This window comes from Camelus bactrianus, chromosome 2 (genome assembly GCF_048773025.1).
Source record: "Camelus bactrianus isolate YW-2024 breed Bactrian camel chromosome 2, ASM4877302v1, whole genome shotgun sequence".
Lineage (NCBI taxonomy): Eukaryota > Metazoa > Chordata > Mammalia > Artiodactyla > Camelidae > Camelus > Camelus bactrianus.
The window spans coordinates 74,215,423-74,240,172 of record NC_133540.1 but is presented as its reverse complement, the minus strand read 5'-3'; the positions used below and the strand labels follow the sequence as shown (position 1 = coordinate 74,240,172).

Here is a 24,750-nt window from a genome sequence, read left to right as displayed (position 1 = left end):
GCTACTAGAGCTGATTGAAGAATTCAGCAAGGTAGCAGGTTACAAAATTAACGTTCAAAAATCAGTTGCATTTCTTTACACTAACGATAAATCAACAGAAGAAGAAAGTAAAGAAACAATCCCCTTTAAAATAGCACCCAAAGTAATAAAATATCTGGGAATAAATCTAACCAAGGAGGTGAAAGAATTATACACAGAAAACTATAAACCAATGATGAAGGAAATTAAAGAAGACTTTAAAAAATGGAAAGATATTCCATGCTCTTGGATAGGAAGAATCAATATTGTTAAAATGGTCACACTGCCCAAGGCAATCTACAGATTTAATGCAATCCCTATCCAATTACCCAGGACATATTTCACAGAACTAGAACAAATCATAATAAAATTCATATGGAACCATCAAAGACCTAGAATTGCCAAAGCATTACTGAAGAGAAAGAAAGAGGCTGGAGGAATAACTCTCCCAGACTTCAGACAATACTATAGAGCTACAGTCATCAAGACAGCATGGTATTGGTACCAAAACAGACATACAGACCAATGGAACAGAATAGAAAGGCCAGAAATGAACCCACAAACTTTTGGTCAACTCATCTTTGACAAAGGAGGCAAGAATATACATTGGAATAAAGACAGTCTCTTCAGCAAATGGTATTGGGAAAACTGGACAGCAGCATGTAAAACAATGAAGCTAGAACACTCCCTTACACCATATACAAAAATCAACTCAAAATGGATTAAAGACTTAAACATAAGACAAGATACAATAAACCTCCTAGAGGAAAACATAGGCAAAACATTATCTGACATACATTTTAAAAATTTTCTCCTAGAAGAAATAAAAGCAAGAATAAACAAATGGGACCTAATGAAACTTACTAGCTTCTGCACAGCAAAGGAAACCAGAAATAAAACAAGAAGAAAACCTACGGAATGGGAGAAAATTTTTGCAAGTGAAACCGACAAAGGCTTGATCTCCAGAATATATAAGCAGCTCATACGACTCAATAAGAAAAAAATAAACAACCCAATCCAAAAATGGGCAGAAGACCTAAACAAGCAATTCTCCAAGGAAGACATACAAATGATCAAAAAGCACATGAAAAAATGCTCAGTATCACTAATTATCAGAGAAATGCAATCAAAACTACAATGAGGTATCACCTCACACCAGTCAGAATGGCCGTCATTCAGAAATCCACAAATGATAAATGCTGGAGAGGCTGTGGAGAAAGGGGAACCCTCCTACACTGCTGGTGGGAATGCAGTTTGGTGCAGCCACTATGGAAAACAGTGTGGAGATTCCTCAAAAGACTAGGAATAGACTTACCATATGACCCAGGAATCCCACTCCTGGGCTTGTATCCAGAAGGAAATCTACTTCAGGATGACACCTGCACCCCAATGTTCATAGCAGCACTATTTACAATAGCCAAAACATGGAAACAGCCTAAATGTCCATCAACAGGTGACTGGATAAAGAAGAGGTGGTATATTTATACAATGGAATACTACTCAGCCATAAAAACCGACAACATAATGCCATTTGCAGCAACATGGATGCTCCTGGAGAATGTCATTCTAAGTGAAGTAAGCCAGAAAGAGAAAGAAAAATACCATATGAGATCGCTCATATGTGGAATCTAAAAAACAAAAACAAACAAACAAACAAAAACAAAGCGTAAATAAAGGACAGAAATAGACTCACAGACAGAGAATACAGACTTGTGGTTACCAGGGGGGTGGAGGGTGGGAAGGGATAGACTGGGATTTCAAAATTGTAGAATAGACTACACTGTATAGCACAGGGAAATATATACAAAATGTTAGGATAACTCACAGAGAAAAAAATGTGACAATGAGTGTGTATATGTCCATGAATAACTGAAAAATTGTGCTGAACACTGGAATTTGACACAACATTGTAAAATGATTATAAATCAATAAAAAATGTTAAAAAAATATATCTCATGGGCATATATTCTTTGTGATCATTTGCCTTGATAGTTCTTTTGTTGGCATCAACTTTTATTGACTATTCTACATAATTAAAACCCCAAGAAATTGATTTAAAAAGACGAGGAAGTGTGTGTAATACAGGACTGCCAACACTAATGAAATAATTTAAGTTGGAATTTGACAACAGGACAAATTAAACTCAGCACATTACTCAAGGACTAAGAAAGGCTGATTGTTCAAGTGTAATTAAAATATACAGCTGGAATAGTAACTGCTAAAAGAGTCATAAGATCAATGAACACAGTAGCTATAAAAATTTAATGCAGTGTGAGCAGCCTATTTTTTAAAATGCAAATTATCAACCCAAAATGCAACTGCCTGTTATGAAGCCAACATGCAAAAACTAACAAGCTCAGGGAAATTGTACTGATGACTCAGAAGAAAAAGGCTGGTATAAGATATTAAGAACATTCCTCTCAATACCAACACTACCATTTAATCATAAAGATTAATCTCTCTAAAAAGTGGGGTGGAGCTTGTAATCAGAGCTATAAGAATATTTATTTCCTCCAGCTGATTCTTTGCCTGACGGCTGGGCTGAGCAGTGATGTATGCTACACATCACCTAGCTCACGCTGTTCAGGTTACACCTCTTTCATTTACTAGCCAGATCACTTTTCCCACACGGTGTCTAGACTTTTAGATCTAAATCCTCAAATTAGCATAAAAACAAGATCAAATTGGATTCTATAAAATTTACAGACATATCTGAGAAAGAACAAAAGGGAACAGGTGAACAGAGGGGGTGGCGGAATTTTAGGTCATTTTTTCCATTACTTCTAGGATTTTTATTATAAAAGTATGCAATCAATGTATATAACATGAATGTTCCAGATCCCCCCAAGTCATGGGTATGAGCAATGTCACATTAATATTATTTGTACACATTTTATCAGCTCCAAAGCCCTACTTGCTAATATAGAAACACCAGTCCCTGGCAAAGCTCCCACCCTCGCCTCCAGAATCCCCTCCTCTGATTGTATGAACTCTTATGGACATGGAGATGTGCCATCCAGATCCCCATTCAGGGGTGGGCTTGTCCCAGTAATCAGTTCCTTTGGCCTCGCTGCAAACAGCCATGTCACCCAAAGGCACACAGGGCAACCCACAACCCATGGCCAACGGAGGAGGGATGTAAAGGCTACACCATTCTGACAGGCTACGTGCAACCCAGGGCTCCCAATGGGGCTGACTGAGGCTTCGTCCAGCCTACATCAGCTTAACCTCCCTATCTGCCCCATCCCCCTTCCTGCCCTTTCCCTCCACAGGTGCCGATTCCTAATAAATATCCTGCATACCAAACTCTACCTCAGCATCTGCTTCCAGAGAACCCAACCTGTGACAAGAAGTCACCCTGGCTGCCACTAGCACCTCACTTGGCCCGGAAGGCCTGAACTGCTTAGCATGATCTTCTTCCTCGTCTGCTCAGATCCGCATGTCTGCTGGTCACCCCAGATACCAGTTCCTCAGACCTCAATGCCCTTGAGTGTTCCACAGTTCCCTGTGATAAAGAAAGGACCTCTTTCTCTCTGCATTACGCTCCACAAAGGGGTGATATGTCTCTCAGATGACAGACAGTTTGCTTCTCCCCAAGGCAAGAAGACACTGTCACAATAGTCAGGCAGGTTTGACTGCCAGCCACCACCCTGTACCTAGAAGCTACTCCTTTCTAAACCTCATAAATCTGTCTTCCTAGACAAGCCAGACTCAGGCCTTCTTTGTGGTAGTCTCTCTCGACATTCTACCCCATCCCCACAATACCTCTCTGGAGATGTGGCTTCAGTTTGCACATGCATAAGCACATTTAACCTACCAAATCAGTCTGAACCCAACTGTGGTAAATGGTGAAGGGTTTGGAGGCTCCTCATCTTCAGTAAGTATAATAAATACTGCTGTGGATCACGGTGAGGAAGGTAGGGAAATGGTTTTCCAGCTCTGTACATATATGAATACTCATTTAACAAACACTTAACACAGAAATTACCACTGTCACTATTCTAAGCCTTTTATATATATTAACTCAGACAATTCAAAAACAGCCCTATGAAGTAATTAAGCCCACCTTACACATGAGCAAACTGAGGTAACACAGAGATTTGGTGACTTGCGGTCACACAACAAGCAAGTATTGAGAATGCTCTGGCTCTGAGGCCTTGCTCTTAACCATTATGCCACACAGCCCCTAAGGCCAGGCTTGTTCCCTACTCCAGTTTGACAGTGGTAATATTCCACTGGGGGAGAACTGAAGATGCAAGAAGAGTGATCAAGTGAGAAGTCTACATTCCTTGGTTTCCTTTTTAGGCCTTTTTAGGCCATTCTCTTGATACCTAATTTCCCCGTAGCCCTTCTCTTCTCATTCCAGTGCCCCAGGAGTCCTTGGGGGAGGGTTAAGTGGGTCAGGTAGGGACAGCCCTGCCCTAAGCCCTGCATGCTGCCTCTGGCCTTATCTGTGATAAAGCAGCCATTGCTTGGTGGTATGATGCAACTCTCGGAGGTTGTCTGAGGCAGCTGCAAGCATGGCTAGCGTTAACACAACTCATTAAGCAGGTGATGAGTCCTCTAGAGCTTAGGGACCACCTATACAGACAACAAATTGATGCTATTCTGAATGGTCTCCTTCTGTACTGGCTCCATTGCCCATGCATGTATACCAGGAATTCACACCATTAGCCTGAACTTCTATTACTGTAATGCTGTGAAGACTTACACTTCAATTCAGCTACCTTTTTTTAAATTGACTAAAGGAATATCACTGTGGAAGAAACAAAAGGCAGCAGCTTTAATATTTATTGTGCATCTATTATATACAAGGTCCTGATGGGAAATTTTAAGTATGTTATCTCAGCTAACCTTAATACAACATTAGCAGTATTACCACTGTTTTTAAGATGAGAAAATGAGGAGAAGAGAGGAAGTGACTTAAGATATCACAGCTAAAAAGTAGCAAAGCTGATTTAAATCTAGGCGTGTGTGACTCCAAGCCTGTTAAAGGAGCTTGCCAGTCAGGTGAGTGAGACCAACATATTAAAAACTAACCACTAATCAAAATCCTAGAAAGTTACTTAGAATCAACAAATTGATTCTAAAATTTGTATAGAAAAGCAAAAGATCCAGAGTAGCTACACAATATTGAAGATGAAGAACAAAGTTGGAGAAGCGATACTACCTAACATTAGTAGCTTTATTATAAAGCTACAGTAATCAAGACAGTGTGCTATTGGCAAAAAAATAGACAGATGGATCAATGGAAGAGAATAGAGTGCCCAGCAATAGACATCCTCCCATAAATATAGTCACCTGATCTCTGGCAGAGGAGAAGAGGCAATTCAATGAAACAAAGGTAGTATCTTCAACAAATGGTGGTGAAACAACTGGAAATCCACATGCTAAAAAAAAAAAAGAAGAAGAATCTAGACACAGACCTTACATTCGTCACAAAAATTAAACACAGACCTAAATGTAAAACAATAAACTATAAAGCTCCTAGAAGATAGTACAGGAAAAAACCTAGATGACCTTGTGTATGGAGAGGTCTTTTCAGATAAAACACCAAAGGCCCAGTCCATGAAGGAAATAATTGATGAGTTGGACTTCATTAAAATTAAGACTTCTACTCTGCAAAAGACAATACCAAAAGAATGAAACCAAAAAGTTCCTAGGGAAAGTGGAAGTGTAGAAGCCCTAAAAGTGAATGAGCCTGGTGGACCTAAAGGACAAGCAGAGAACCAGTAGCTGGATACAATGGGGGAAAGAAAGCAATGCATGAGTCAGAGAAATTGTCATGACCAATCCACATAAGGTCTTATAGGGCACAGTAGGGTCCAGGTATATTATACAAAGGAAAAACTTTTTGTATTATGTTGGGGATGGAATTTATGTATATTTTGCACTAAATTTTGTTCATTTTTATATCCAACTTAGGTAATAAATACTGAATGATCAAAAGGGAGAGAGAGAAAGAATGAGAAGACAAGTCACAGAGTGAGAGAAAATATTTACAAAAGACACTAATAAAGGACTGTTATTCAAAACATACAAAGAATAAAGACCTAGAAATAAACCTACAGACTTACGGTCAATTAATGTTTGACAAAGGAGGCAAGAATATACAATGGAGAAAAGACAGCCCCTTCAGCAAGTGTTGTTGAGAAAACTGGACAGCATCATGTAAATCAATGAAGTTAGAATGCTCCCTCATAGCATACACAAAGATAAACTCAAAATGGCTTAAAGACTTTAATATAAGACAAGACACTAAAACCTCCTAGAAGGACACATAGGCAAAAGATTCTCTGACATAAATCTTAGCAATGTTCTCCTAGGGCAGTCTACCCAGGCAATAGAAACAAAAGCAAAAAACAAACAAACAAAAAAAAAACAAAGGGGACCTAATTAAACTTACAAACTTTTGCACAGCAAAGGAAACCATAAACAAAACCGTACAACAACCTATGGAATGGGAGAAAATATCTACAAAAGATGCAACAGACAAAAGTTTAATTTCCAGAATATATAAACAGCTCTTACAACTTAACAACAACAACAAAAACCCAATCCAAAAATGGGCAGAAGACCTAAACAAGCAATTCTCCAACGAAGACATACAAATGGCCAACAGGCACATGAAAAAATGCTCAACATTGCTAATTATCAGAGAAGTGCAAAACTACAATGAGATATTACCTCACACCAGTCAGAACAGCCATCATTAAAAAGTTCACAAACAACAAATGCTAGAGAGGGTGTGGAGAGAGGGGAACCCTCCTACACTGTTGGTGGAAATGCAGTTTAGTGCACCTGTTATGGAAAATAGTATGGAGATTCCTCAAAAAACTAAAAATAGACTTACCATATGATATAGCAACCCTATTCCTAGACATATATTCAAAGGGAACTCTAATTTGAAAACATACATGCACATCAATGTGCATAGAAGCACTATAAACAATAGCCAAGACAAGGAAGCAACCTAAATGTCCATCAACATACGACTGGATAAAGAAGCTGTGGTATATTTATACAATGGAATACTACTCAGCCATAAAAATAATAAAATAATGCGACCTGCATCAACATGGATGGACCTGGAGATCATCATTCTAAGTGAAGTAAGCCAGAAAGAGAGAGAAAAATACCATATGACATCACTCATATGTGGAATCTAAAAAAACAAACTTAGGGTTACCAGTAAGGGAAGAGGGTGGGAAGGGATAAATTGGGAATTTGAGAGTTGTAGATACTAACTACTATATATAAAATAGATAAACAACAAGTTTATAGTGTATAACACAGAGAACTACATTCAGTATCTTATAGTAACCTATAATGAAAAAGAATATGAAAACAAATATATGTATATATAGTATGACTAAACTACTACGCTGTACACCATTAACTGACACAATATTGACACTATATTTTAACAAAACATACACACACACAAAGCAAAAAAGAAGACACTAATGAACTCATCTACAAAACAGAAACAGACTCACAGACATGGTAAACAATCTTTTGGTCACCAGGGGGAAAGGAGTGGGTAGTGATAAATTAGACATTGGAGATTTGCAAATATTAACTACTATATATAAAATAGATAAACAAAAATTTCTTCTGTATAGCACAGGGAACTATATTCAATATCTTGCAGTAACCTATAATGAAAAAGAACATGAAAGTGAATATATGTGTATATATGTATGACTGAAATGCTATGCTGTACACCAGAAATTGATACACTGTAAACTGACTATACTTCAATAAAAATATATGTACACACAAAGAACTCTTAAAACTCAACAATAAGAAAACAAACATCTTGATTTTTAAAATGCACAGAAGACCTTAACGGATACATCACCAAAGAAGATACACAGATGGTAAATAAGTATATGAAAAGATGTTCCACATCATTTCTCATTAGTGAAATACAAATTAAAACTATAATGAGATACAATGATACATCTATTAAAATGACCAAAATCCAGAACACTGACAACACCAAATGCTGGTGAGGATAAGGAGCAACTGGAGCTCTGATTCAGTGCAGGTGGGAATACAAAATGGCACAGCCACTTTGGAAGACAGTTTTGGCAGTTTCTTACAAAATTAAACATACTACTACCAAAAAAAAAAAAAAACCCCATGGGGAAACTGAGTATAAAACAGGCTGGAGTACTCTATACCTCTGTAACTTTTCTGTAAATCTGTAACTATTCTAAAATTAAAAGTTTATTAAAATAAAAAATTAAAATATAAACATATTCTGACCATATGATCCATCAATTTTACTTCTTGGTATTTACCCAAAGGAGGTGAAAACTTATGTCCACATAAAAATCTGCACACAGACATTTATAGCACCTTTATTCATAATTGTCAAAACTTGGAAGCAACCAATATGGCCTTCAATAGGTGAATAGATAAATAAACTGTGGTATATCCAGACAATGGAATATTACTCAGCACTAAAAGTAAGAGTTACCAAGCCATGAAAAGGCATAGAATAAACTTAAAATGTGTATTATCAAGAAGCCAATTAGAAAAGGCTACATATTGCATGATTCCAACAATGTGGCATCCTGGAAAAGGCAACACTATGGTGACAATAAAAGATTAGTCGTTGCCAGGGATGGGATGGTGCAGGAGGGATGAATAGGTGGACCACAAAGGACTTATAAGGCAGTGAAATTATTCTGCATGATGTTAAAATGATGGATATCTGTTACACATTTACCCAAATCCATGAAATGCACAATACCAAGAATGAACCCTAAGATAAACAATGGACTTCGGATGATTATAATTTGTCAATGGAGGTTCATCCTTGGTAAAATATGCACCATTCTGGTGAGTGATGTTGATAAAGGGGGAGTCTATGCATCTGTGGGGGCAAGGGATATATAAGAAATCTCTGTTATCTCTCTCCTACTTTTGTTGTAAACTGTTCATTTAAAAAAAATTTTTTTAAAAAAGAACACAAGGTAGAATTAAATAGGGGCTCTAATAGAGATTCAAAATAGAAGACAGAGAAAGAACAAGTCACTGCAACTAGGGATCTGGGACAGGTAAGTTGCTTCTGGGCTAAATCTTGAAAACTAAGTAAGGTTTTTGATAGGCAAAGAAGCTGTTTAAGCAGAAGAAAAGAGTCATAGAAGGGTGTGTGGCAGAGACTACCAGCTGTTCACAAACATCCATTTCCTCTTCCTCCTGGACGTGGCCACATTATATTTCCCAAAACCTTTGTAGGTCAGTGAGGCCACATGATTAACAATTCTACCCAACAGAACATGAACAGAAGTGATGACTGACAGGCCTGGACCACAGAAACCTCCCATGTGAACTCCTTAATCCTTTTTATCTTTCTGGCTGGCTGGAAAAAAGATGACAAGGGCAACTCTGGAAGCTGTGTGATCAAAACAGCAGAGCCTCCATCAGTTCAAATCAATGAATGGCTTTAAGGAGGAGAGCCCTCTTGCCCACCAGCAGCACCAACCTTGGACTTTTCAGTGAGTGAGAAATAAATAAACTTCTACTGTGTTCGAACCCATTATGCATTTAGGGTCAACTTGTTACAAGAGCTTGTGTTACCCTAACATAGGTAGTGTATTCAGGCAAAGGTAGATAGAGAAGCATGCAGGAATATACTGGGAGTTAACTGGAAACGTAAATAGCTAGATTGAGATAGGTCACACTACAGAGCTGAGGTGTCTTCTATTAGTAACAAGTCGAAGTAAATCCACACTCTGACAAAGTTACACTGTGTGCAAGTAAAATGTATTCTGAAGACTACCTTGATGAGCACTTAACATTCAAAACTAAACTTTGGACATTAACATGAGTACCTTCTCACACCATCACTCTATTATTTTGCAAAAGAGTAAGCTCTCAAAATGATGTCCATGCTTCAAGTTTTGCACTTGCCATTCCATTAATGAGCATTCACTGACTTGTTACATATTTTAGTTTCAGTTCCACTGACACATGCTATAATTAGCCCCTGACAATGGAAGAGGACACCCAAGTGAGAAACATAGAAATGCTCCTACTCTAAGGACAACTGAAAAACAAACAGAGAAACAAAGATTGCAGCTGGCATTATGCTGTCAGAAAGAAATGGAATGTTATAAAAGATGTTTCTATGCTCTTTCAGGCATACTTTTCCCGAGGCCAGAAATGTGGCATGCAGCCCAAGAAAGACTAGAAATGAGAAATATATAAAAAAAAACAATACTGAAAGAAGGAACAATTAAAAAATTACTTTGAAGCAGAAAGCAAGCACTTAGTGCAACCTTACTTTTCTGAATCAATAGTTCCTTTTAAATACAACCTGCAAGACGAATGTTGGACATGGTTGGAATATTGTGATAGTCTGAGAGGAAGCAAGGGAAAAGTGTTTCTCAATTCAGAGGAAGCATCAGGTAGATTTTGAGAACAAAGATGTTGTTAGACTCCAAGGAAAGTTAGTATGAGTAGGGAAACAGAAAACACGAACAGAAGTTAGAGTTGCAAACAATGTGATGGCAGATGAGGAGATTCAAAGATAGAATTTGCTAACAGAATTATCAAGAATTCAGTCATGTTACCACATCTAACTCCTGGGAAAGATGAGAGATGTAAGCCAAATGTGTGTTCCAGAAGTAGGGAATATGGATTTTCATGAACAAGTGTCAGTCTCAGTTACTATGTGCCTCTGTGATCTTACCACTTTTTGCCATTGGCAAAAAGAAATGAAATTGTCTATCCCCTTTTTTCTATTTTGGAGTGTAAGCAGACTGGCATTCATCAACATACAGCTATTGAGTAAACAGGTGTACCTAGCACTGCCAGACTTTCAGAATTAGAAAGAATGAGTAAGACTTGATCCCAGCCCACAAGGACCTCACTGTGGAAAGCTGTGCTGTGTCATGGATAGTAAACAAAGGAAATGAGATCCACAAAGCCTAGTGTTATAATTTAGATTTTTATCACCCATAATTTAGATTTTATCAGCCTTGTTGCACTAGCTGAGCTGCTGTAACAAAGGACAAAAATACAGTGGCTTAAACAAGACAGAGATTTCTTTCTCTGTCACATATTAGTCTGTATCAGAGTTGGTATAGGAAGAAAGAAAGGGTAGGACAAACTTCTTCCCTTCTAAAGGTATGACCCAAATTTATACATAATACTTCCTCTCACGTCCGATCGGCCAGACTAAGTCACATGGCCAAACCTAGCTGCAAAAAAAGGCTGGAACTGTGGTCTCTTGCTGAGCAGCCACGTATAACAACAGAAATTTCTACTTTGATTTTAAAAAGGAGGAAAATGAAACAGATACTTGAAGTCAACACTTGTTAACTTCCCAAAAAAAACCAATATAAGTTTCCATTTATAAACTGAAAATTTAAATACTAATAATTTACCAGACTGGCAGAAAATCATAGGAATATTTATAATGACGTGACACTTTCATAAGGAATAAGAGCCTCAAATTCAGCTTTGTGGGAAATGAACTCTAAAAATATTGTCAAAGAACAAAACTATACTATCCAGAGCAATTGTTCCCAACATCACTGAATGTCAGGATCACCTGTGGAGATTATTTTAAAATATTGATGCCTAAGTCCTAGACATTTTGAATCTGGGAAGGGGCCTGATCATGTAAATTTTTTTAAGTCCACGGAAGTGAATAGGATGCACTGTCAAGGATAAAGAGATATTCAAAGATAATGTTCAAACTTGTCTAAAAAGTTAAGCTGAAAAGACTGATTTTAAATAAACAAATAATGCTGCACTTTTCTAAGCAACCTCAATTGAAAGGATCTTAGATTATAAAAGACTGATTATGAAAGTACAGGACTGAGCTGTCTCCTGTCTCTGCCACTTACAGACTTTAGGCAAGTTCCTAAAGTATCCTGAACTTGATGTCCCTCGTCTATAAAATGAGAAGTTTAGCCAAAATGACTGGCTTGCAGCATTCTAGGATCCCACGTGTTTTCAGTTTCTGCTAGTGAGTTCTCTTCATTCACCAACATATCTTGAGTAACATAAAAGTAAAGTAAAAATTATTAATATTCAACAAGTATTTACAGAGGTCTTACTTTGTGCTAGGCTCTGCTAGAAATATCAAGGGAACAGCAATAAATACAGGCTGGCCTTCTTCCTTATTCATGGACCTTACAAGCTATCAACTGCAACACATTGTACTGGGTCCTAACAATGTAGATCAGAAGCCTACTGATGGCCACCTTTGGGTGGTAGGAATATATATAGGTATCTCTGTCTCTCTGTCTCTGTCTCTCTTCTGTGCTCCCCTTTTCCATTTTCTCATTTTCCCTTTTCACTCTTTTGTTTAAATCCAAATTTTCCTAGAATAAGTATAAAATTTTCTTAAAATGAAAAAAAGTGACTCCTATAGAAAGCCTTCTTTTTAAAAAATTATTTTGAAATGAATTTTCAAATTCCTGCTCACTTTTGTAACAGAGATACCAAAAGTGAGCAAAATGCAGGCCAAGAGCTATTTGGTAAGATAGAGTTCACCGCATGCTGAGAGAACATGTGTAATGGCTGAGTTCCCTTTCCATGTCCATAGCTTTCAGGAAAGGAAATGCAGGTCCAGCAGAAATGTCATTGTGTGTGCATATGTCTGTGTGTATGTACCTATATATGCATGTACACACACATGCATATATATGTTTCATAGAGCAAAGGGGCAGCAAAAAATGAGTACAAATGGACAATGAGGAAGGAACAATGAAAGAAATAGTTCTGCTTAAAAACAATTAGCTCTTTTTTCTGTAAGCCAAACAGCATTGATAATTGAGGTTTCACAGGCAAGTCCTACAGTATTTTCTCAGCTTTCTCTGGTAACCTTCACCTCACTATGTATATTAAATGCTGTGAGGCTAACTACTGTTTGTTTCTTGGATACAAAAGACATTCTGTTCTTTCTGAGTTTCATTCTGAGTGATCCTGGGTTTCTCCCAAGGCTGGCAAATGCCCTTCCCCAGTCAGCTTGCAATCGCTCTGCTAGAAGAGAAGCACCATAGGAAGGATTATTCAAAAGACCAGAGAATCCAAAAGCTTTGGAATGTGTGGTGTGATTATTACTATTTTCCTTGTTGCTTCCCTTTCCTTCCTTATGTTTTGTTTAGGTTCAAGTATGTTCCATTTCCTAGTACACACTGTTTGAGAGGAAGAAAAGGAAAGTGAGCTAAGAATAAGATAAGCAATGGGGCAAGCTGACACTAAACTGACAGTGTGGCCTGAATGATACCATGTGAACTATTCTGTATTTCATTTCTGAAATTATTAACATTTACCTTGGAAACACCAGTCTTAATACATTTTATTGACGCTTATTTATAATAAGTTGTGGAGTTAACCATGGGACTTACTGCTAAAGCATTGCTCTTACTTTAATCAATATCTAGTAGAACCTCCATTTTTCATTACCTAGTAAGTCTTTCTAATAGTATTCTCCTGGGTGACACTATAAATCAAAGAAAGGGGAGGAATAGTTGTAACTACTACTATACTTAGTAGCAGTCTACAGCATTTTCAATAGCCACTGTAAAAATGTTGACTATCTACATATAAAAATATAATATCCTCATATATCAATAATAAGTAGGAAAACTATTAAATGTTTGACATTATTTTGTTCAGAGTAGAAGTGTTTTAACTCTTTCAGACATAAAAAATAACATGACGTGGATACTGGAAAACATTAACAATGTTTAGGGTTCATCTAAAGAAGTGATTCTCAATTGAGGATGATTTTGGCCCCCAAGGAAACATGTGGCAATGTCTGGAGACATAGTTTTGATTGTCACAACTTGGGGGCAGGAGTAGGGGCAACTGGTATGTGGTGGCTAGAGGCCAGGGATGCTATTAAACATCCTATGATGCACAGGGCAGGCCCCACAACAAAGAATTATCTAGCCTACAATGTTGCGATGCCAGGTTGACATATATATTTTCAAGGTACCTTCCCAAAGCATTTACAGTGGCAGAATAAAATGGAGAACTTTTTTCTAAAACCCCAGTTTTGCTTATGAACTTTGACTATCCCCACAAACATCTGGCCCTCATAGTTTTTCCCATTCCACACTATATGTACATTCTCTGGCCAAAATAACCTGGTTGCAGAAAGAAGTCTCCTTCCTACTTCAAACAGTGTTTTATTGCTCTACAACAAGGCTTGTCATCACTGGCAGTGGAGAGGCACAAGCCAGAGATACCGCTGAGTTTTTTCAAAACACCCACTCCTACTAGTTCTGGTGTTTCTCAGTTTTCTGGGAGTTAGGGATGTATAGTCATTAACACATATCCCTAGCACCCCACAAAGTAAATACAAAGTAGGATTTGTAGGAAGAAGATTGATAAGTACAGAAAAAGCAAAGTGTGCATACGAGCATCAAGCTCTCATTATCCTAATGAGTTGACCAGACAGGATGCATACAGCAAGGAAATCAGTAGCGAGGGAACCACATACTTCTATTGATAGAGGCAACCTGTAACTGCAAGGGAAGCTTCCTGCCTCCAGGAGTGATAGGGAGCTATCCAGCTACTCCAGAGCTCAGCCCTGTTCTTCCTAAGAGTGATTCAGAACTACTGAGCCAGCTCTGTGCTAAGCTGAAAAGAAAGAGAATGAGCCTCCAGAGACATTCGGATTGTCTTTCCTTGGAAAGGGAATGCATCAGAATGAAGAGGACATTAAAGAAGAGATCACAGTGCATTGCACATAGTAAAAGCACATATTAGTTCCTGAAACTTTAACATTTTGATTGTGTATATGCATGTGTGTACTACATGGTAAGGTAAAATGTACTTCTTACTTAGGGTCATGGCCTAAGGGTTTGAAAGTCATGAACCTAGATAGGAGTCCCTCCCTCCCTCCCGCTCACTCTCTCCCTCCCTCCCTCTCTCTCTCCTTCCCCCTTCTCCCTACTCCATATCCATACGCATATGCAGGAAAATCAAATGAAAGATTTACCTATTAAAAATATATATAATTATAATTATAATTGCCAAGATATGGAAGCATCCTAAGTGCACATCAATAGATGAATGGATAGAAAAGATGTAGCATACATATGCAATGGAATACAACTCACCCATAAAAAGAAGGACATTTTGCCATTTGCAGCCCTTCATTCACTGTTGTTGTTTTTTCTCCACTTCAAAAACCAGAATTTTATAACTGGCATAAACATTTCCTTTGCATCAAAAACAACAAAATATCTAGAAATAAACTTAACCAAGGAGGTTATCTATACTCTGAAAACTCTAAAACACTGATGAAGGAAATTGAAGATAATACAAAGAAATGGAAAGCTATCTTGTGCTCCTGGATTGGAAGAATCAACATTATCAAAATGGACACACTATCCAAAGCAATCTACAGATCCAATGCAACCCCTGTCAAAATACTCACAATATTCCTCACAGAAATAGAACAAACAATTTCAAAATTTATAAAAAACCACAGAAGAACAACCAAAGTGATCTTTTGTAGGTCTTTTTTCTCTCTTTCTTCTTTTTGTTCTCTTTTCTTACGGTTTGATGACTAGAGAAGGTCCTTTAACATTTGTTGTAAAGCTGGTTTGGTGGTGCTGAAATCTTTTAGCTTCTGTTTATCTGTGAAGCTTCTGATTTCTCCATCAAATGTGAACAAGAGCCTTGCTAGATAGAGTATTCTTGGTTGTAAGTTTTCCCCTTTCATCACTTTAAATATATCATGCCACTACCTTCTGGCCTGCACAGTTTCTGCTGAAAAATCAGCTGATAACTTTATGGGAGTTCCCTTGTATGTTATTTGTTGCTTTTCTCTTGCTAATTTTAATATTTTCTCCTCATCCTTAATTGTTGTCAATTTGATGACTATGTGCCTTGGTGTGTTCATCTTTGGGTTGATCCTGTGTGGAACTCTCTGTGCATCTTGGACTTGGGTGATTGTTTCCTTTCCAAAAGTTGGGGAAGTTTTTGGTTATCTCTTCAAAAATTTTCTCGGGTCCTTTCTCTCTCTCTTCTCTTTCTGGGACCCCTATAATGTGAATATTAGTGCACTTCATGTTGTCCCAGAGTTTTCTTAAACTATCCTCATTTCTTTTCATTTTTTCTTTTTTCTGTTCTGCAATAGTGATTTCAATTAATCTGTCTTCTAGCTCACTGATCCATTCTTCTGCCTCATTTAGTCTATCCTTGGTTCCTTTTAGTGTGTTATTCATTTCAGTGATTTTATTCTTCAATTCTGTTTGGGTATTCTTTATATTTTCCAACTCTTTCCTAAAAACTTCACTCGGTGCATCTATGCTCCTCTTGAGTTCTCTTGAGAACATCTTTGCCATCATTACTTTAAACTCATTCTTAGATAAACTGCCTGTGTCCTCATCACTTACTTCTTCTTCTGGGATTTTATCTTGTGCATTGGCCTCGAAGATACTCCTCTGCCGCCTCATATTGTCTATCTTTCTATTTGTATTTTTAGGTAGGTTAGTTACATTTCTCAACCTTGGACAGATGGTCCTCTGTGGGAGACATCCTATGAGTCCTAGCAGTACATTCCTCTTGTCACCCAAGGGCCAGAGTCCAGCTGGTCCCAGGGTAGAGTCTGACCTGTGTTTGTGATTCCTTCCACAGGCTTTGGGATTGTTGTTTTCTTATTTCTGGTATCTGCCCCATGGTGGATGAGGCAGGACTAGAGGCTTATGCAGGTTTCCCGGCAGGAGGAGCCAGTGCCTGCCCACTGCTGGGTGAAGCTTGGTCCTGGACTTCTGATGGGTAGGGCTGTGTCTAGAGGCATTTGTGACTCAGGAAGTCTGCTGATGGATGGGAACACAGTATGTTGTTTGGCCTGAGGTTTCCCAGCCCTTAAGCCTACAGGCTGCTGGGTGGGGCTAGGTTTTGGTGCTAATGATCCAATCGAGATGTCAGCCTCCAAGAAAGCTCATGTAGATAAACACTCCCAGAATGTCCGCCACCAGCTTTTATGTCTGCTGGGTGAGCTGCAGCTGTCCCCTACCTCCCCAGGAAACCCTCCAAAACTAGCAGGCAGGTCTGGCCCAGGTTCCTATGAAATCACTGCCTCTGCCCTTGGACCTGGGGCACTCAAGATTCTGTGTACACTTCCCAAGAGAATGAAGTCTCTGTTTCCCCCAGCTCCATGGGGGCTCCTGGAGTTAAGCCCTACTGGCCTTCAAAACCAGATGTCCTGGGGTCTCCTCCTCCCGGTGCCAGAATCCAGGGGTGGGGAGACTAACATGGGGCTTAGTACTCTCACACCTGTGGGAGGGCCTCCACAACTTAATTATTCTTCAGCTTGTGGGCTGCCCACCCAGCGGGTATGGGGCCCAATTATATCATGAGCACACCCTTTCTACCATCCTACTATGGTTCCCTCTTTACATTTCCAGTTAAGAAGACTGGAACCTAGCAAAAAGGATCTTTTTTTTTTTTTTTTTTTTTGATGGTTGTTTAGCAGTCAGTTGTAGTTTTGTTGTAGTCACGAAGAAAGGTGAGCTGGGGGTCTACTACTCTGCCATCTTAACCAGAAATCTGATACACTGATGTGCACTTAGGATGCTTCCATATCTTGGCAATTATAAATAATGTTGCTGTTAATAGTGGGGTATATGTATCTTTTTGAATTAATGTTTTTGTTTTTCTAAGGTATATGCCCAGGAGTGGAACTGCTGGGCCATATGGTGGTTCTATTTCTAGGTTTTTGAGAAACCATATTGTTTTCTGTAGTGGCTGCACCAATTTACATTCCCACCAACAGTGTACAAAGGTTCCCTTTTCTCCAGATCCTTGCCAACATTTGTTATTTGTGTTCTTTTTGATGATGGCCATTCTGACAGGTAGGTGATATCTCATTGTGATTCTGATTTGCATTTCCTTGATATTAGTGATGCTGAGCAACTTTTCATGTTCCTGTTGGCCATCTGCATTTCCTCTTTTGGAAAAATGTCTGTTCAGTTCTTTTGCCCATATTTTAAATAGGTGGGTTGGTTGCTTGTTTGCTTTTTAACTGAAGAGTACAGTTGACTTAAAATGTTGCATTAGTTTCTTTTGTACAGCATGGATGGACTTGGATGGCATTATGCTAAGTGAAATAAGTCAGACAGAGAAAGAGAAAGACAAATACTGTAATATATCACTTACATGTAGAATCTAAAAAAATAAAACAAACTAGTGAACATAACAGAAAAGAAACAGACTCACAGATGTAGAGAAAGAACTAGTGGTCACCAGGGGAGAGAGGGGAAGGGAGGAGCATGATGGTGGTGGAGGATTAAGAGGTACAAACTATCAGGTATAAAATAAACTACAAGGATGTATTGTACAACACTGGGAATATAGCCAATATTTTATAATAACTATAAATGGAATATAAACTTTAAAAATTTGTGTATCACTATATTGTATACCTGTAACATATATTATTGTCCATCAACTATACTTCAATTTAAAAATATGATATTGTAAAACAAATACATAAATAAATTTTAAAATGGTTAAAAAATTTTTTATATGTATACATAATATAAACTTATGGGAATGACTGCACAAACCAAGCTTAGAAAACTCCCAGGAAGCCAGGCCATTAAGCAAAGCTGCTGGGACTTGCAGTCATGACTGTGATTTTCACACTAAAGAGGATGGTGAGCACTGCTTAGGCCACAGGCCTTCTAGCACCTACCCAACTGACCTTCACCAGAAAACCTCTTGGCTTCTCTCTTTCCTAGCCACCTCCTGCTGAGACTGCAGGGCCAGCCACTTATTAGTGCCCGAACAATGTTAACGGGGGACCAGCCATGAGCTAAACATCATGCAATATATTTTATACACTTATTTTACTTAATCCTAACAATCACCCAGGATTATCATTTCCATTGAACAGATGATGAAACTAGCTCAGGATAGTATTATAGCATACCCAAGAACTTACAGTTAGGGAGGATGTGTTGGAACACAGAGGGAAATCCAAGTCTCCAGGCTCTGAAGCCCAGGAAGTTCCTTCCCCCACACTAATGTCTTAGTTCAAGAACAGATTCTGAGTTTGAGATGTGTGTGCAAGAGATTATTATAGGGAGCTCTCAGTCTCAACATTTATGTAGGTGAGAAGGAAGTATGACTGGGAAGCTGAACCCAAAATCCCATTTAGGTCTCTGGAGCTGATGGCCTTGGGGAGTTGTCCTGCCTTAAGGCAAGGAGTCCAGGCCTCCATATCCCACTCTCCCCATAGACACACCCTTAGATTCTGGCTTTCCCAAGGAAAGGGTATGTATGACCTAGGTGAAATGGCTCTCTCCTGCTGAGGGCAATGGCAAAGAAGAACTCAGTCAAGAGTCATCAACTGCCAACACTCCCAGGAGCTGAGGGAATGGGTGCCTCAGTTCCACAAGGAGATCTAGGCAGGGTCCTAGACCATCCACCACATCTGAGAACACAAATCCCCCATGCTTTCCATCCCCAGCTATACTGACAAAGCTGAATCCCCTGCACTTAGAAAAAACTGTTGCCTATTTCAGATCCACCACTTACACTGTGTGATTTCTGAATCAGTAACTTAATCTCTCAGTGCTTTAGTTTCCTCATCTGAAAAATGGAAACAAGAATCATAACATAGGATTTTTCAGAATTATATAGTTCCTGGCACCTAAACACCTGAAAAGTGTTTTTACTGCTAAAGCTATTGTTACTTTTGCTTTGCTCCCTTGTTAACCAGCCTCTTCCATGTATAAATAGTGCTTTGCCATTAGATACCAACACATACAGATTATGGAAATGCCAAAATCTCAGTTCAGGATTTTGGCCCAATGTTTATTTCAGTCCTACAACTGCTGCTGCCACTTCACTTCACTCACTACCACTGAGAGTGTGATTCCTTTAGGGAAGCTTCAAGAGACTTCTTTATGAATACTTGAAGCACTCCTGGGCTCACTCCAGGACAGGAGTTTAAATAATCCATGAGAGCTGTGCCCGCAATTGACAAAGAGAAGGCAAAATGCACAAGAGTAGCTATTCCTTACATGCCTTTACACAATCTTTGATAACACAGGAAGCCAGCATGGAATTCAGTAATACTAAAAAATAAATAAGTAAATTTTAAATGCCCCAAAGAAAGCAAGACAAATATTTAAAAAAATAGTTATGCCCAAAAGCAATATGAAGGTGATAGCTACCAGGTGACAAAAATAAAAGAGGCATAACATTTTTTAGCCAGGTTTGGAAATTGTCCCTTCAAGAACCAGACCATTTTCATGTTCAAGAGGATACACTAAACAGAGTGGTTTTCTCCACACAGAAGCCTTGAAGATTTTTTTATGCTCCTGACAAAATGAATGTTGGATGGCGCTTGATGTTCTTAAATAATGAAGATGTTAGCTATTTCTCTAATGCTGTTAGAAAGCATTGCATTACATAGATAAAAGTTGTGTAACTACACTGGGTCAGTACAAAAGATGGTATATTGTTGGAATGACAGCTGTACCCTTAAAATGCATTCTATTGGCATAAAGATAAAAACGAATTTGTCTCAGAAGGCCAGCATGCTGCATAAGCCAGAATGCTCAATCGTGTAACCCATTTGGGCTTTCATAATTCTGTTATTGCTTAAAGACATGAAGCCATTGCCTGCTCTTTCAACACAACCGTCTACTGTCCAATCAAATGGACTATTCAGTTTTACTCCCAAAGCCCATGTTTCCCCATCTCTGAGCCATAGCTTATGCACCTCCCTCTACCCAGCACTTCCTTCCCTCCATTTTTATCAGGCAAACTCCTCTCCATCCTTTAATGTCCATCTCAAATGTCATCTTTCAATGAAAGCTTTTTTGGGCCCACCCCCTCCAAACTAGACACGATCAGTCCATGTAAATTTCAATAATACCTGGTCTGAGTCTTTCTTGTGAAAATACTTTATATCCTGCCTTGTCTTTGCTTATTTTACTTATCAACATTTATTTTTCTTCTATCTTGTAAGCATTTTAAGTATATGACTATGTCTTAATCTTCTTTGCACCCTCTGCAATATCTAGCACTATGCTTTGTATTTGAAAATGCTTAATACATGTGGCTGAATTGATCAATAACACTTGCCCTTTGACAGTTTGGGACTCGCTATTCATCCTTTTATTATCCCTGCACTTCCTCTCTCACCCCTGCTCATAGGAGTCAGCACAAAGTGACCTCGGCTATACCTTGAAAATATTAGAAAATCAGAGGTTAGAAATGTGACACTCTGTTTGTAAAAGATTGCTGCCTCTCTGTCTCTCTAGGAGTTATGGGATTCTAGATCTCAAAAGCCTTTTATATAATATCTAAGTCTGGGGTTAAGCAAACTGCCCATTGTCACATATAGGGCGGACCTTGGACTAAAATCTAACATGAGGATGAGATCTTTCGTTGTTTAATGCTGTTGTCATAGACGTGGTTAGAGTTTTTCTCTTTTGGGGTCTTAAGGTGATTTATTCTCGAAATGTGATTTTTAAAGTATGAGCCTAAGAATATTTATTTACCAAAACAACAATATTTATAAGAAACCTTGAATTTACTTATACAACCAGCATGCACTATCCTGACCCAAATGATGAGTATATCAGATTTTAATACATACAAGCTATACTTGCCTGTGATAATAACACTCCCGGTTCTATTGGTACTATCAAGAACATTCAAAGAAAAATGAAGATCAAGTAGAAACATTTTGCAGATTTTATTCTCAGTAGAACTCAACCACAAACAAAAGTTGTAAATGAATAATGTTTCAAATGAAGTGAAAATAATGAATCAATAACATGACTAGAAAATTCTGGGCAATGGATCAGAGTTTTGAAAAATCTCCACAGAAGATTTTCTTCCAGGGAGCAATCGCAGCATCTAAATGCATTTATTGTTGTCTCACTGTGATGTCTATGAAGCTGAAACTAAGAAAGGCCCTTCCTGCTCACTTCCATTTTTCAAGTGGTTTGCTGTAACCTCATATTCTCTTGTTGAAGCACAACCTAAAATCTGTCTTCATCAAACTAAATTAAGAGATTTTTATACCCTATGATTTGTTGATTTTATAGCTTCCTTATACCCAAAAGTTAAGATGACCTTTTGCCCCAAGGCTGTTTTCACAAAGGTATTTATCAAGTTTCAGTTTCTTTATGATACCTATATGTGCGTGTTATTCTTCTTACGGTGATTATCACATAGGTGAGCATGACATAGTCCTACACAACACTTCTCCCATGTCCTGAGGTTCAATACCAAACTCCTGGTGATTGAAGCTATTGAACACAAACTCCCACGGCATATACAACCAAAGAGAAACAACTACTTGTGCTGTTATGTGGTAAATTCAGAGCCTTGAACACAAAAAATCAAGGAAACTTCTATAAACGTAGATTTATCTTTTCAGATTTCTGCAGGTAATGAGAGCTCATATCTAAGATTTGCTGCATAATAAAGTACCTTCAGTCAGCCTATCGATCAGCCTGGACAGGTCTTTAGAGGAAAGTCCATGCAAGGTAGAATGCCAAAGGTTTATATAAAATAGAATGTAGATTATAAGGAAAATCCTCTTAGTTTTAGAGTCAATGAAATCTGACCATGAAATAATATGATCGACTTCTAACAGCATGACCAGATATAAATTCTGATTGAAACAGGTACTGTCCTTTCAAAATGATCATCTTGGGAAACTATACATATTCCAACCATACTGCTTTGGTCCCCAAAATGTCATCTTAAAAATTGGTTTCAGGGGTACTTTCTGTCAAGATTTTCACTCTTTTTTTTTTTAAGATCTTCATCCTTTTAAGTTGGGTTGATTTTTGGAAACAATCTGCCCAGGCAGACTCTAGGGTGTCCCCATGACCTCTGACTCCTAGTACTCATGCTCTTGTGTGATCCCCTCCCCTCAAGTGTGGGCAGAGTCTGTGACTTGTTCCTAGCAATAGAATACAGCAAACATAGTGGGATATACATAACTACATGTACACAATTATATTACCTAAGATTGTAACCTGTCTTGCTAGCACCACATTTTCCCTTGCTGGCTTTAAGGAAGCAAGTCATCACATTGAGAAAGTCCGTATTACAAGGAGCTGAAGGTAGCCTAGAGCTGACAGACAACCAGAAATTAAAGCCCTGGGTCAACAGCCTGGAAGGAACTGAATGCTGCCAATCACCACGTGAGCTTCGAAGTAAACCCTTTCCAGTCAAGCATTCAGATGAGATCCCAGCCCTGGCTAATAGTTTGCAACATTACAGAGGACCCAACTTAGCCATGCCCACACTCCTGACCCACAGAAACTGAGATAATAAATGTGTGTTGTTTTAAGCTGCCAAGACTGTGGTAATATTATTACACAGCAATAGATAACTAATATACAAACTGAGCCAAGGCTAGTCAACATAACATGTATTTTTTTTATCCAAGCAATCATTCTCAAATCTTGTCCTCCATCTTTTCCTTACCTTGCTTTCCTACCTATTCATTCCTAACAAAATCAAGAATTCCCTTGAAAAGGAAAAATTTTCAAGTCTATGTAATTCTTCAAGGTCAGAATAACAGCCTCTAGCATTTATAGGACATTTACTACATGTCAGGCACTGTGCTAAGCACTGTGCGTATATTATTTTATTAGTCCACACTACCCTATAAGGTAGAAATTCTTACATTGCCACTTTAAAAGTGAGGCAATGGAGTAAAATAATTTTCCCAAGGTCAAAAAGCTAGTAAACAGTAGAGCTGAAAATCTAACTCAAACAATCAACTTCTAACTACACAATCAATATCTTTCCTGTAAAGGATGCCTGCAGGCATTATTTAATGCAAACAAAGTCCCCACGAGATAGCTATTCTAGTGACCAGTTTATTAACAGATGAAGAAACTAGGCTCTGAGAGTTTTACAAATAGTCATTTAATTTGTTAATGGTCAAGTGGAGACTCAAAGAACTCAAGTTTTGCTGATGCCCTAAACCAGTGCTTTTTCTACCATGAAGATACCAGTTAGTTCTTGGTCTGCAGTCCTGAGGCTGACTGTATTATAAGCAGGTCTAGTAATGTGAGTGTAGCAATAACCAAAAGAGAAGCTCTGAAACTGTTTTGAATGAAGGTACCATCATTGAGACATTCAATGTGAACACATTCAAGGGTTCCATTTTGAAAGATAACACCCATCTCCAAGCCATAGTTCTATGATCATAAAATTATAATCATATTACTTTATAGTCACATCTCATAAGCAGACAGAAAACTACAATATTGACTATAAGGTACATAACTCCGTGAAACTCGATTTTCCTAAACTATAAAATGGCAGGGGTTAGAAAAAAATCAGTATTTCTCAAAGTGTGTTCCTGGGGACACTAACCCCCCTAGACATTAAGAAGTATTCAGGGAAAAAAATTATGTAGTTTCATGGGGGCAAGGCAGCAGGAGTGGTGTGGGTTGTGGTTTGCATGGTCAGTAAGTTCATGCTGTTTACTGCCCTCTGGGATGCTCAAAGTCCACATGAGTACTTAGAGGCTCTGAGAAGTCCTGCACTAAAGAAATCTATGAACCTCTGCTGAACCCAGTGGCTTCAGAACTTTTTAACTACATAACCTTTTTTCCTAAGAACACTTATTAATGTCTGTTAGGACTCTCATTTTTACTTAGGAAATTCTATGAATTTACCTCAAGGTTAATTTTCATTTCACAGGAGGCTAAAAATGAAGTTTGACCTATAAAGTGAGTTAGAAGTAGT

At 38.3% G+C, this 24,750-nt stretch overlaps 1 long non-coding RNA gene across 1 annotated transcript in view; it reads right to left on the bottom strand.

Moving 5' to 3' along the window:
- Positions 1–5,379, bottom strand: part of LOC141579382 (uncharacterized) — a 536,825-nt gene extending 531,446 nt beyond the window's left edge. Inside the window, exon 1 of the long non-coding RNA XR_012510599.1 lies at positions 5,320–5,379. This is a non-coding gene — a long non-coding RNA (uncharacterized LOC141579382). The remainder of the gene's footprint in view (positions 1–5,319) is intronic.
- Positions 5,380–24,750: the final 19,371 nt, after the last annotated feature.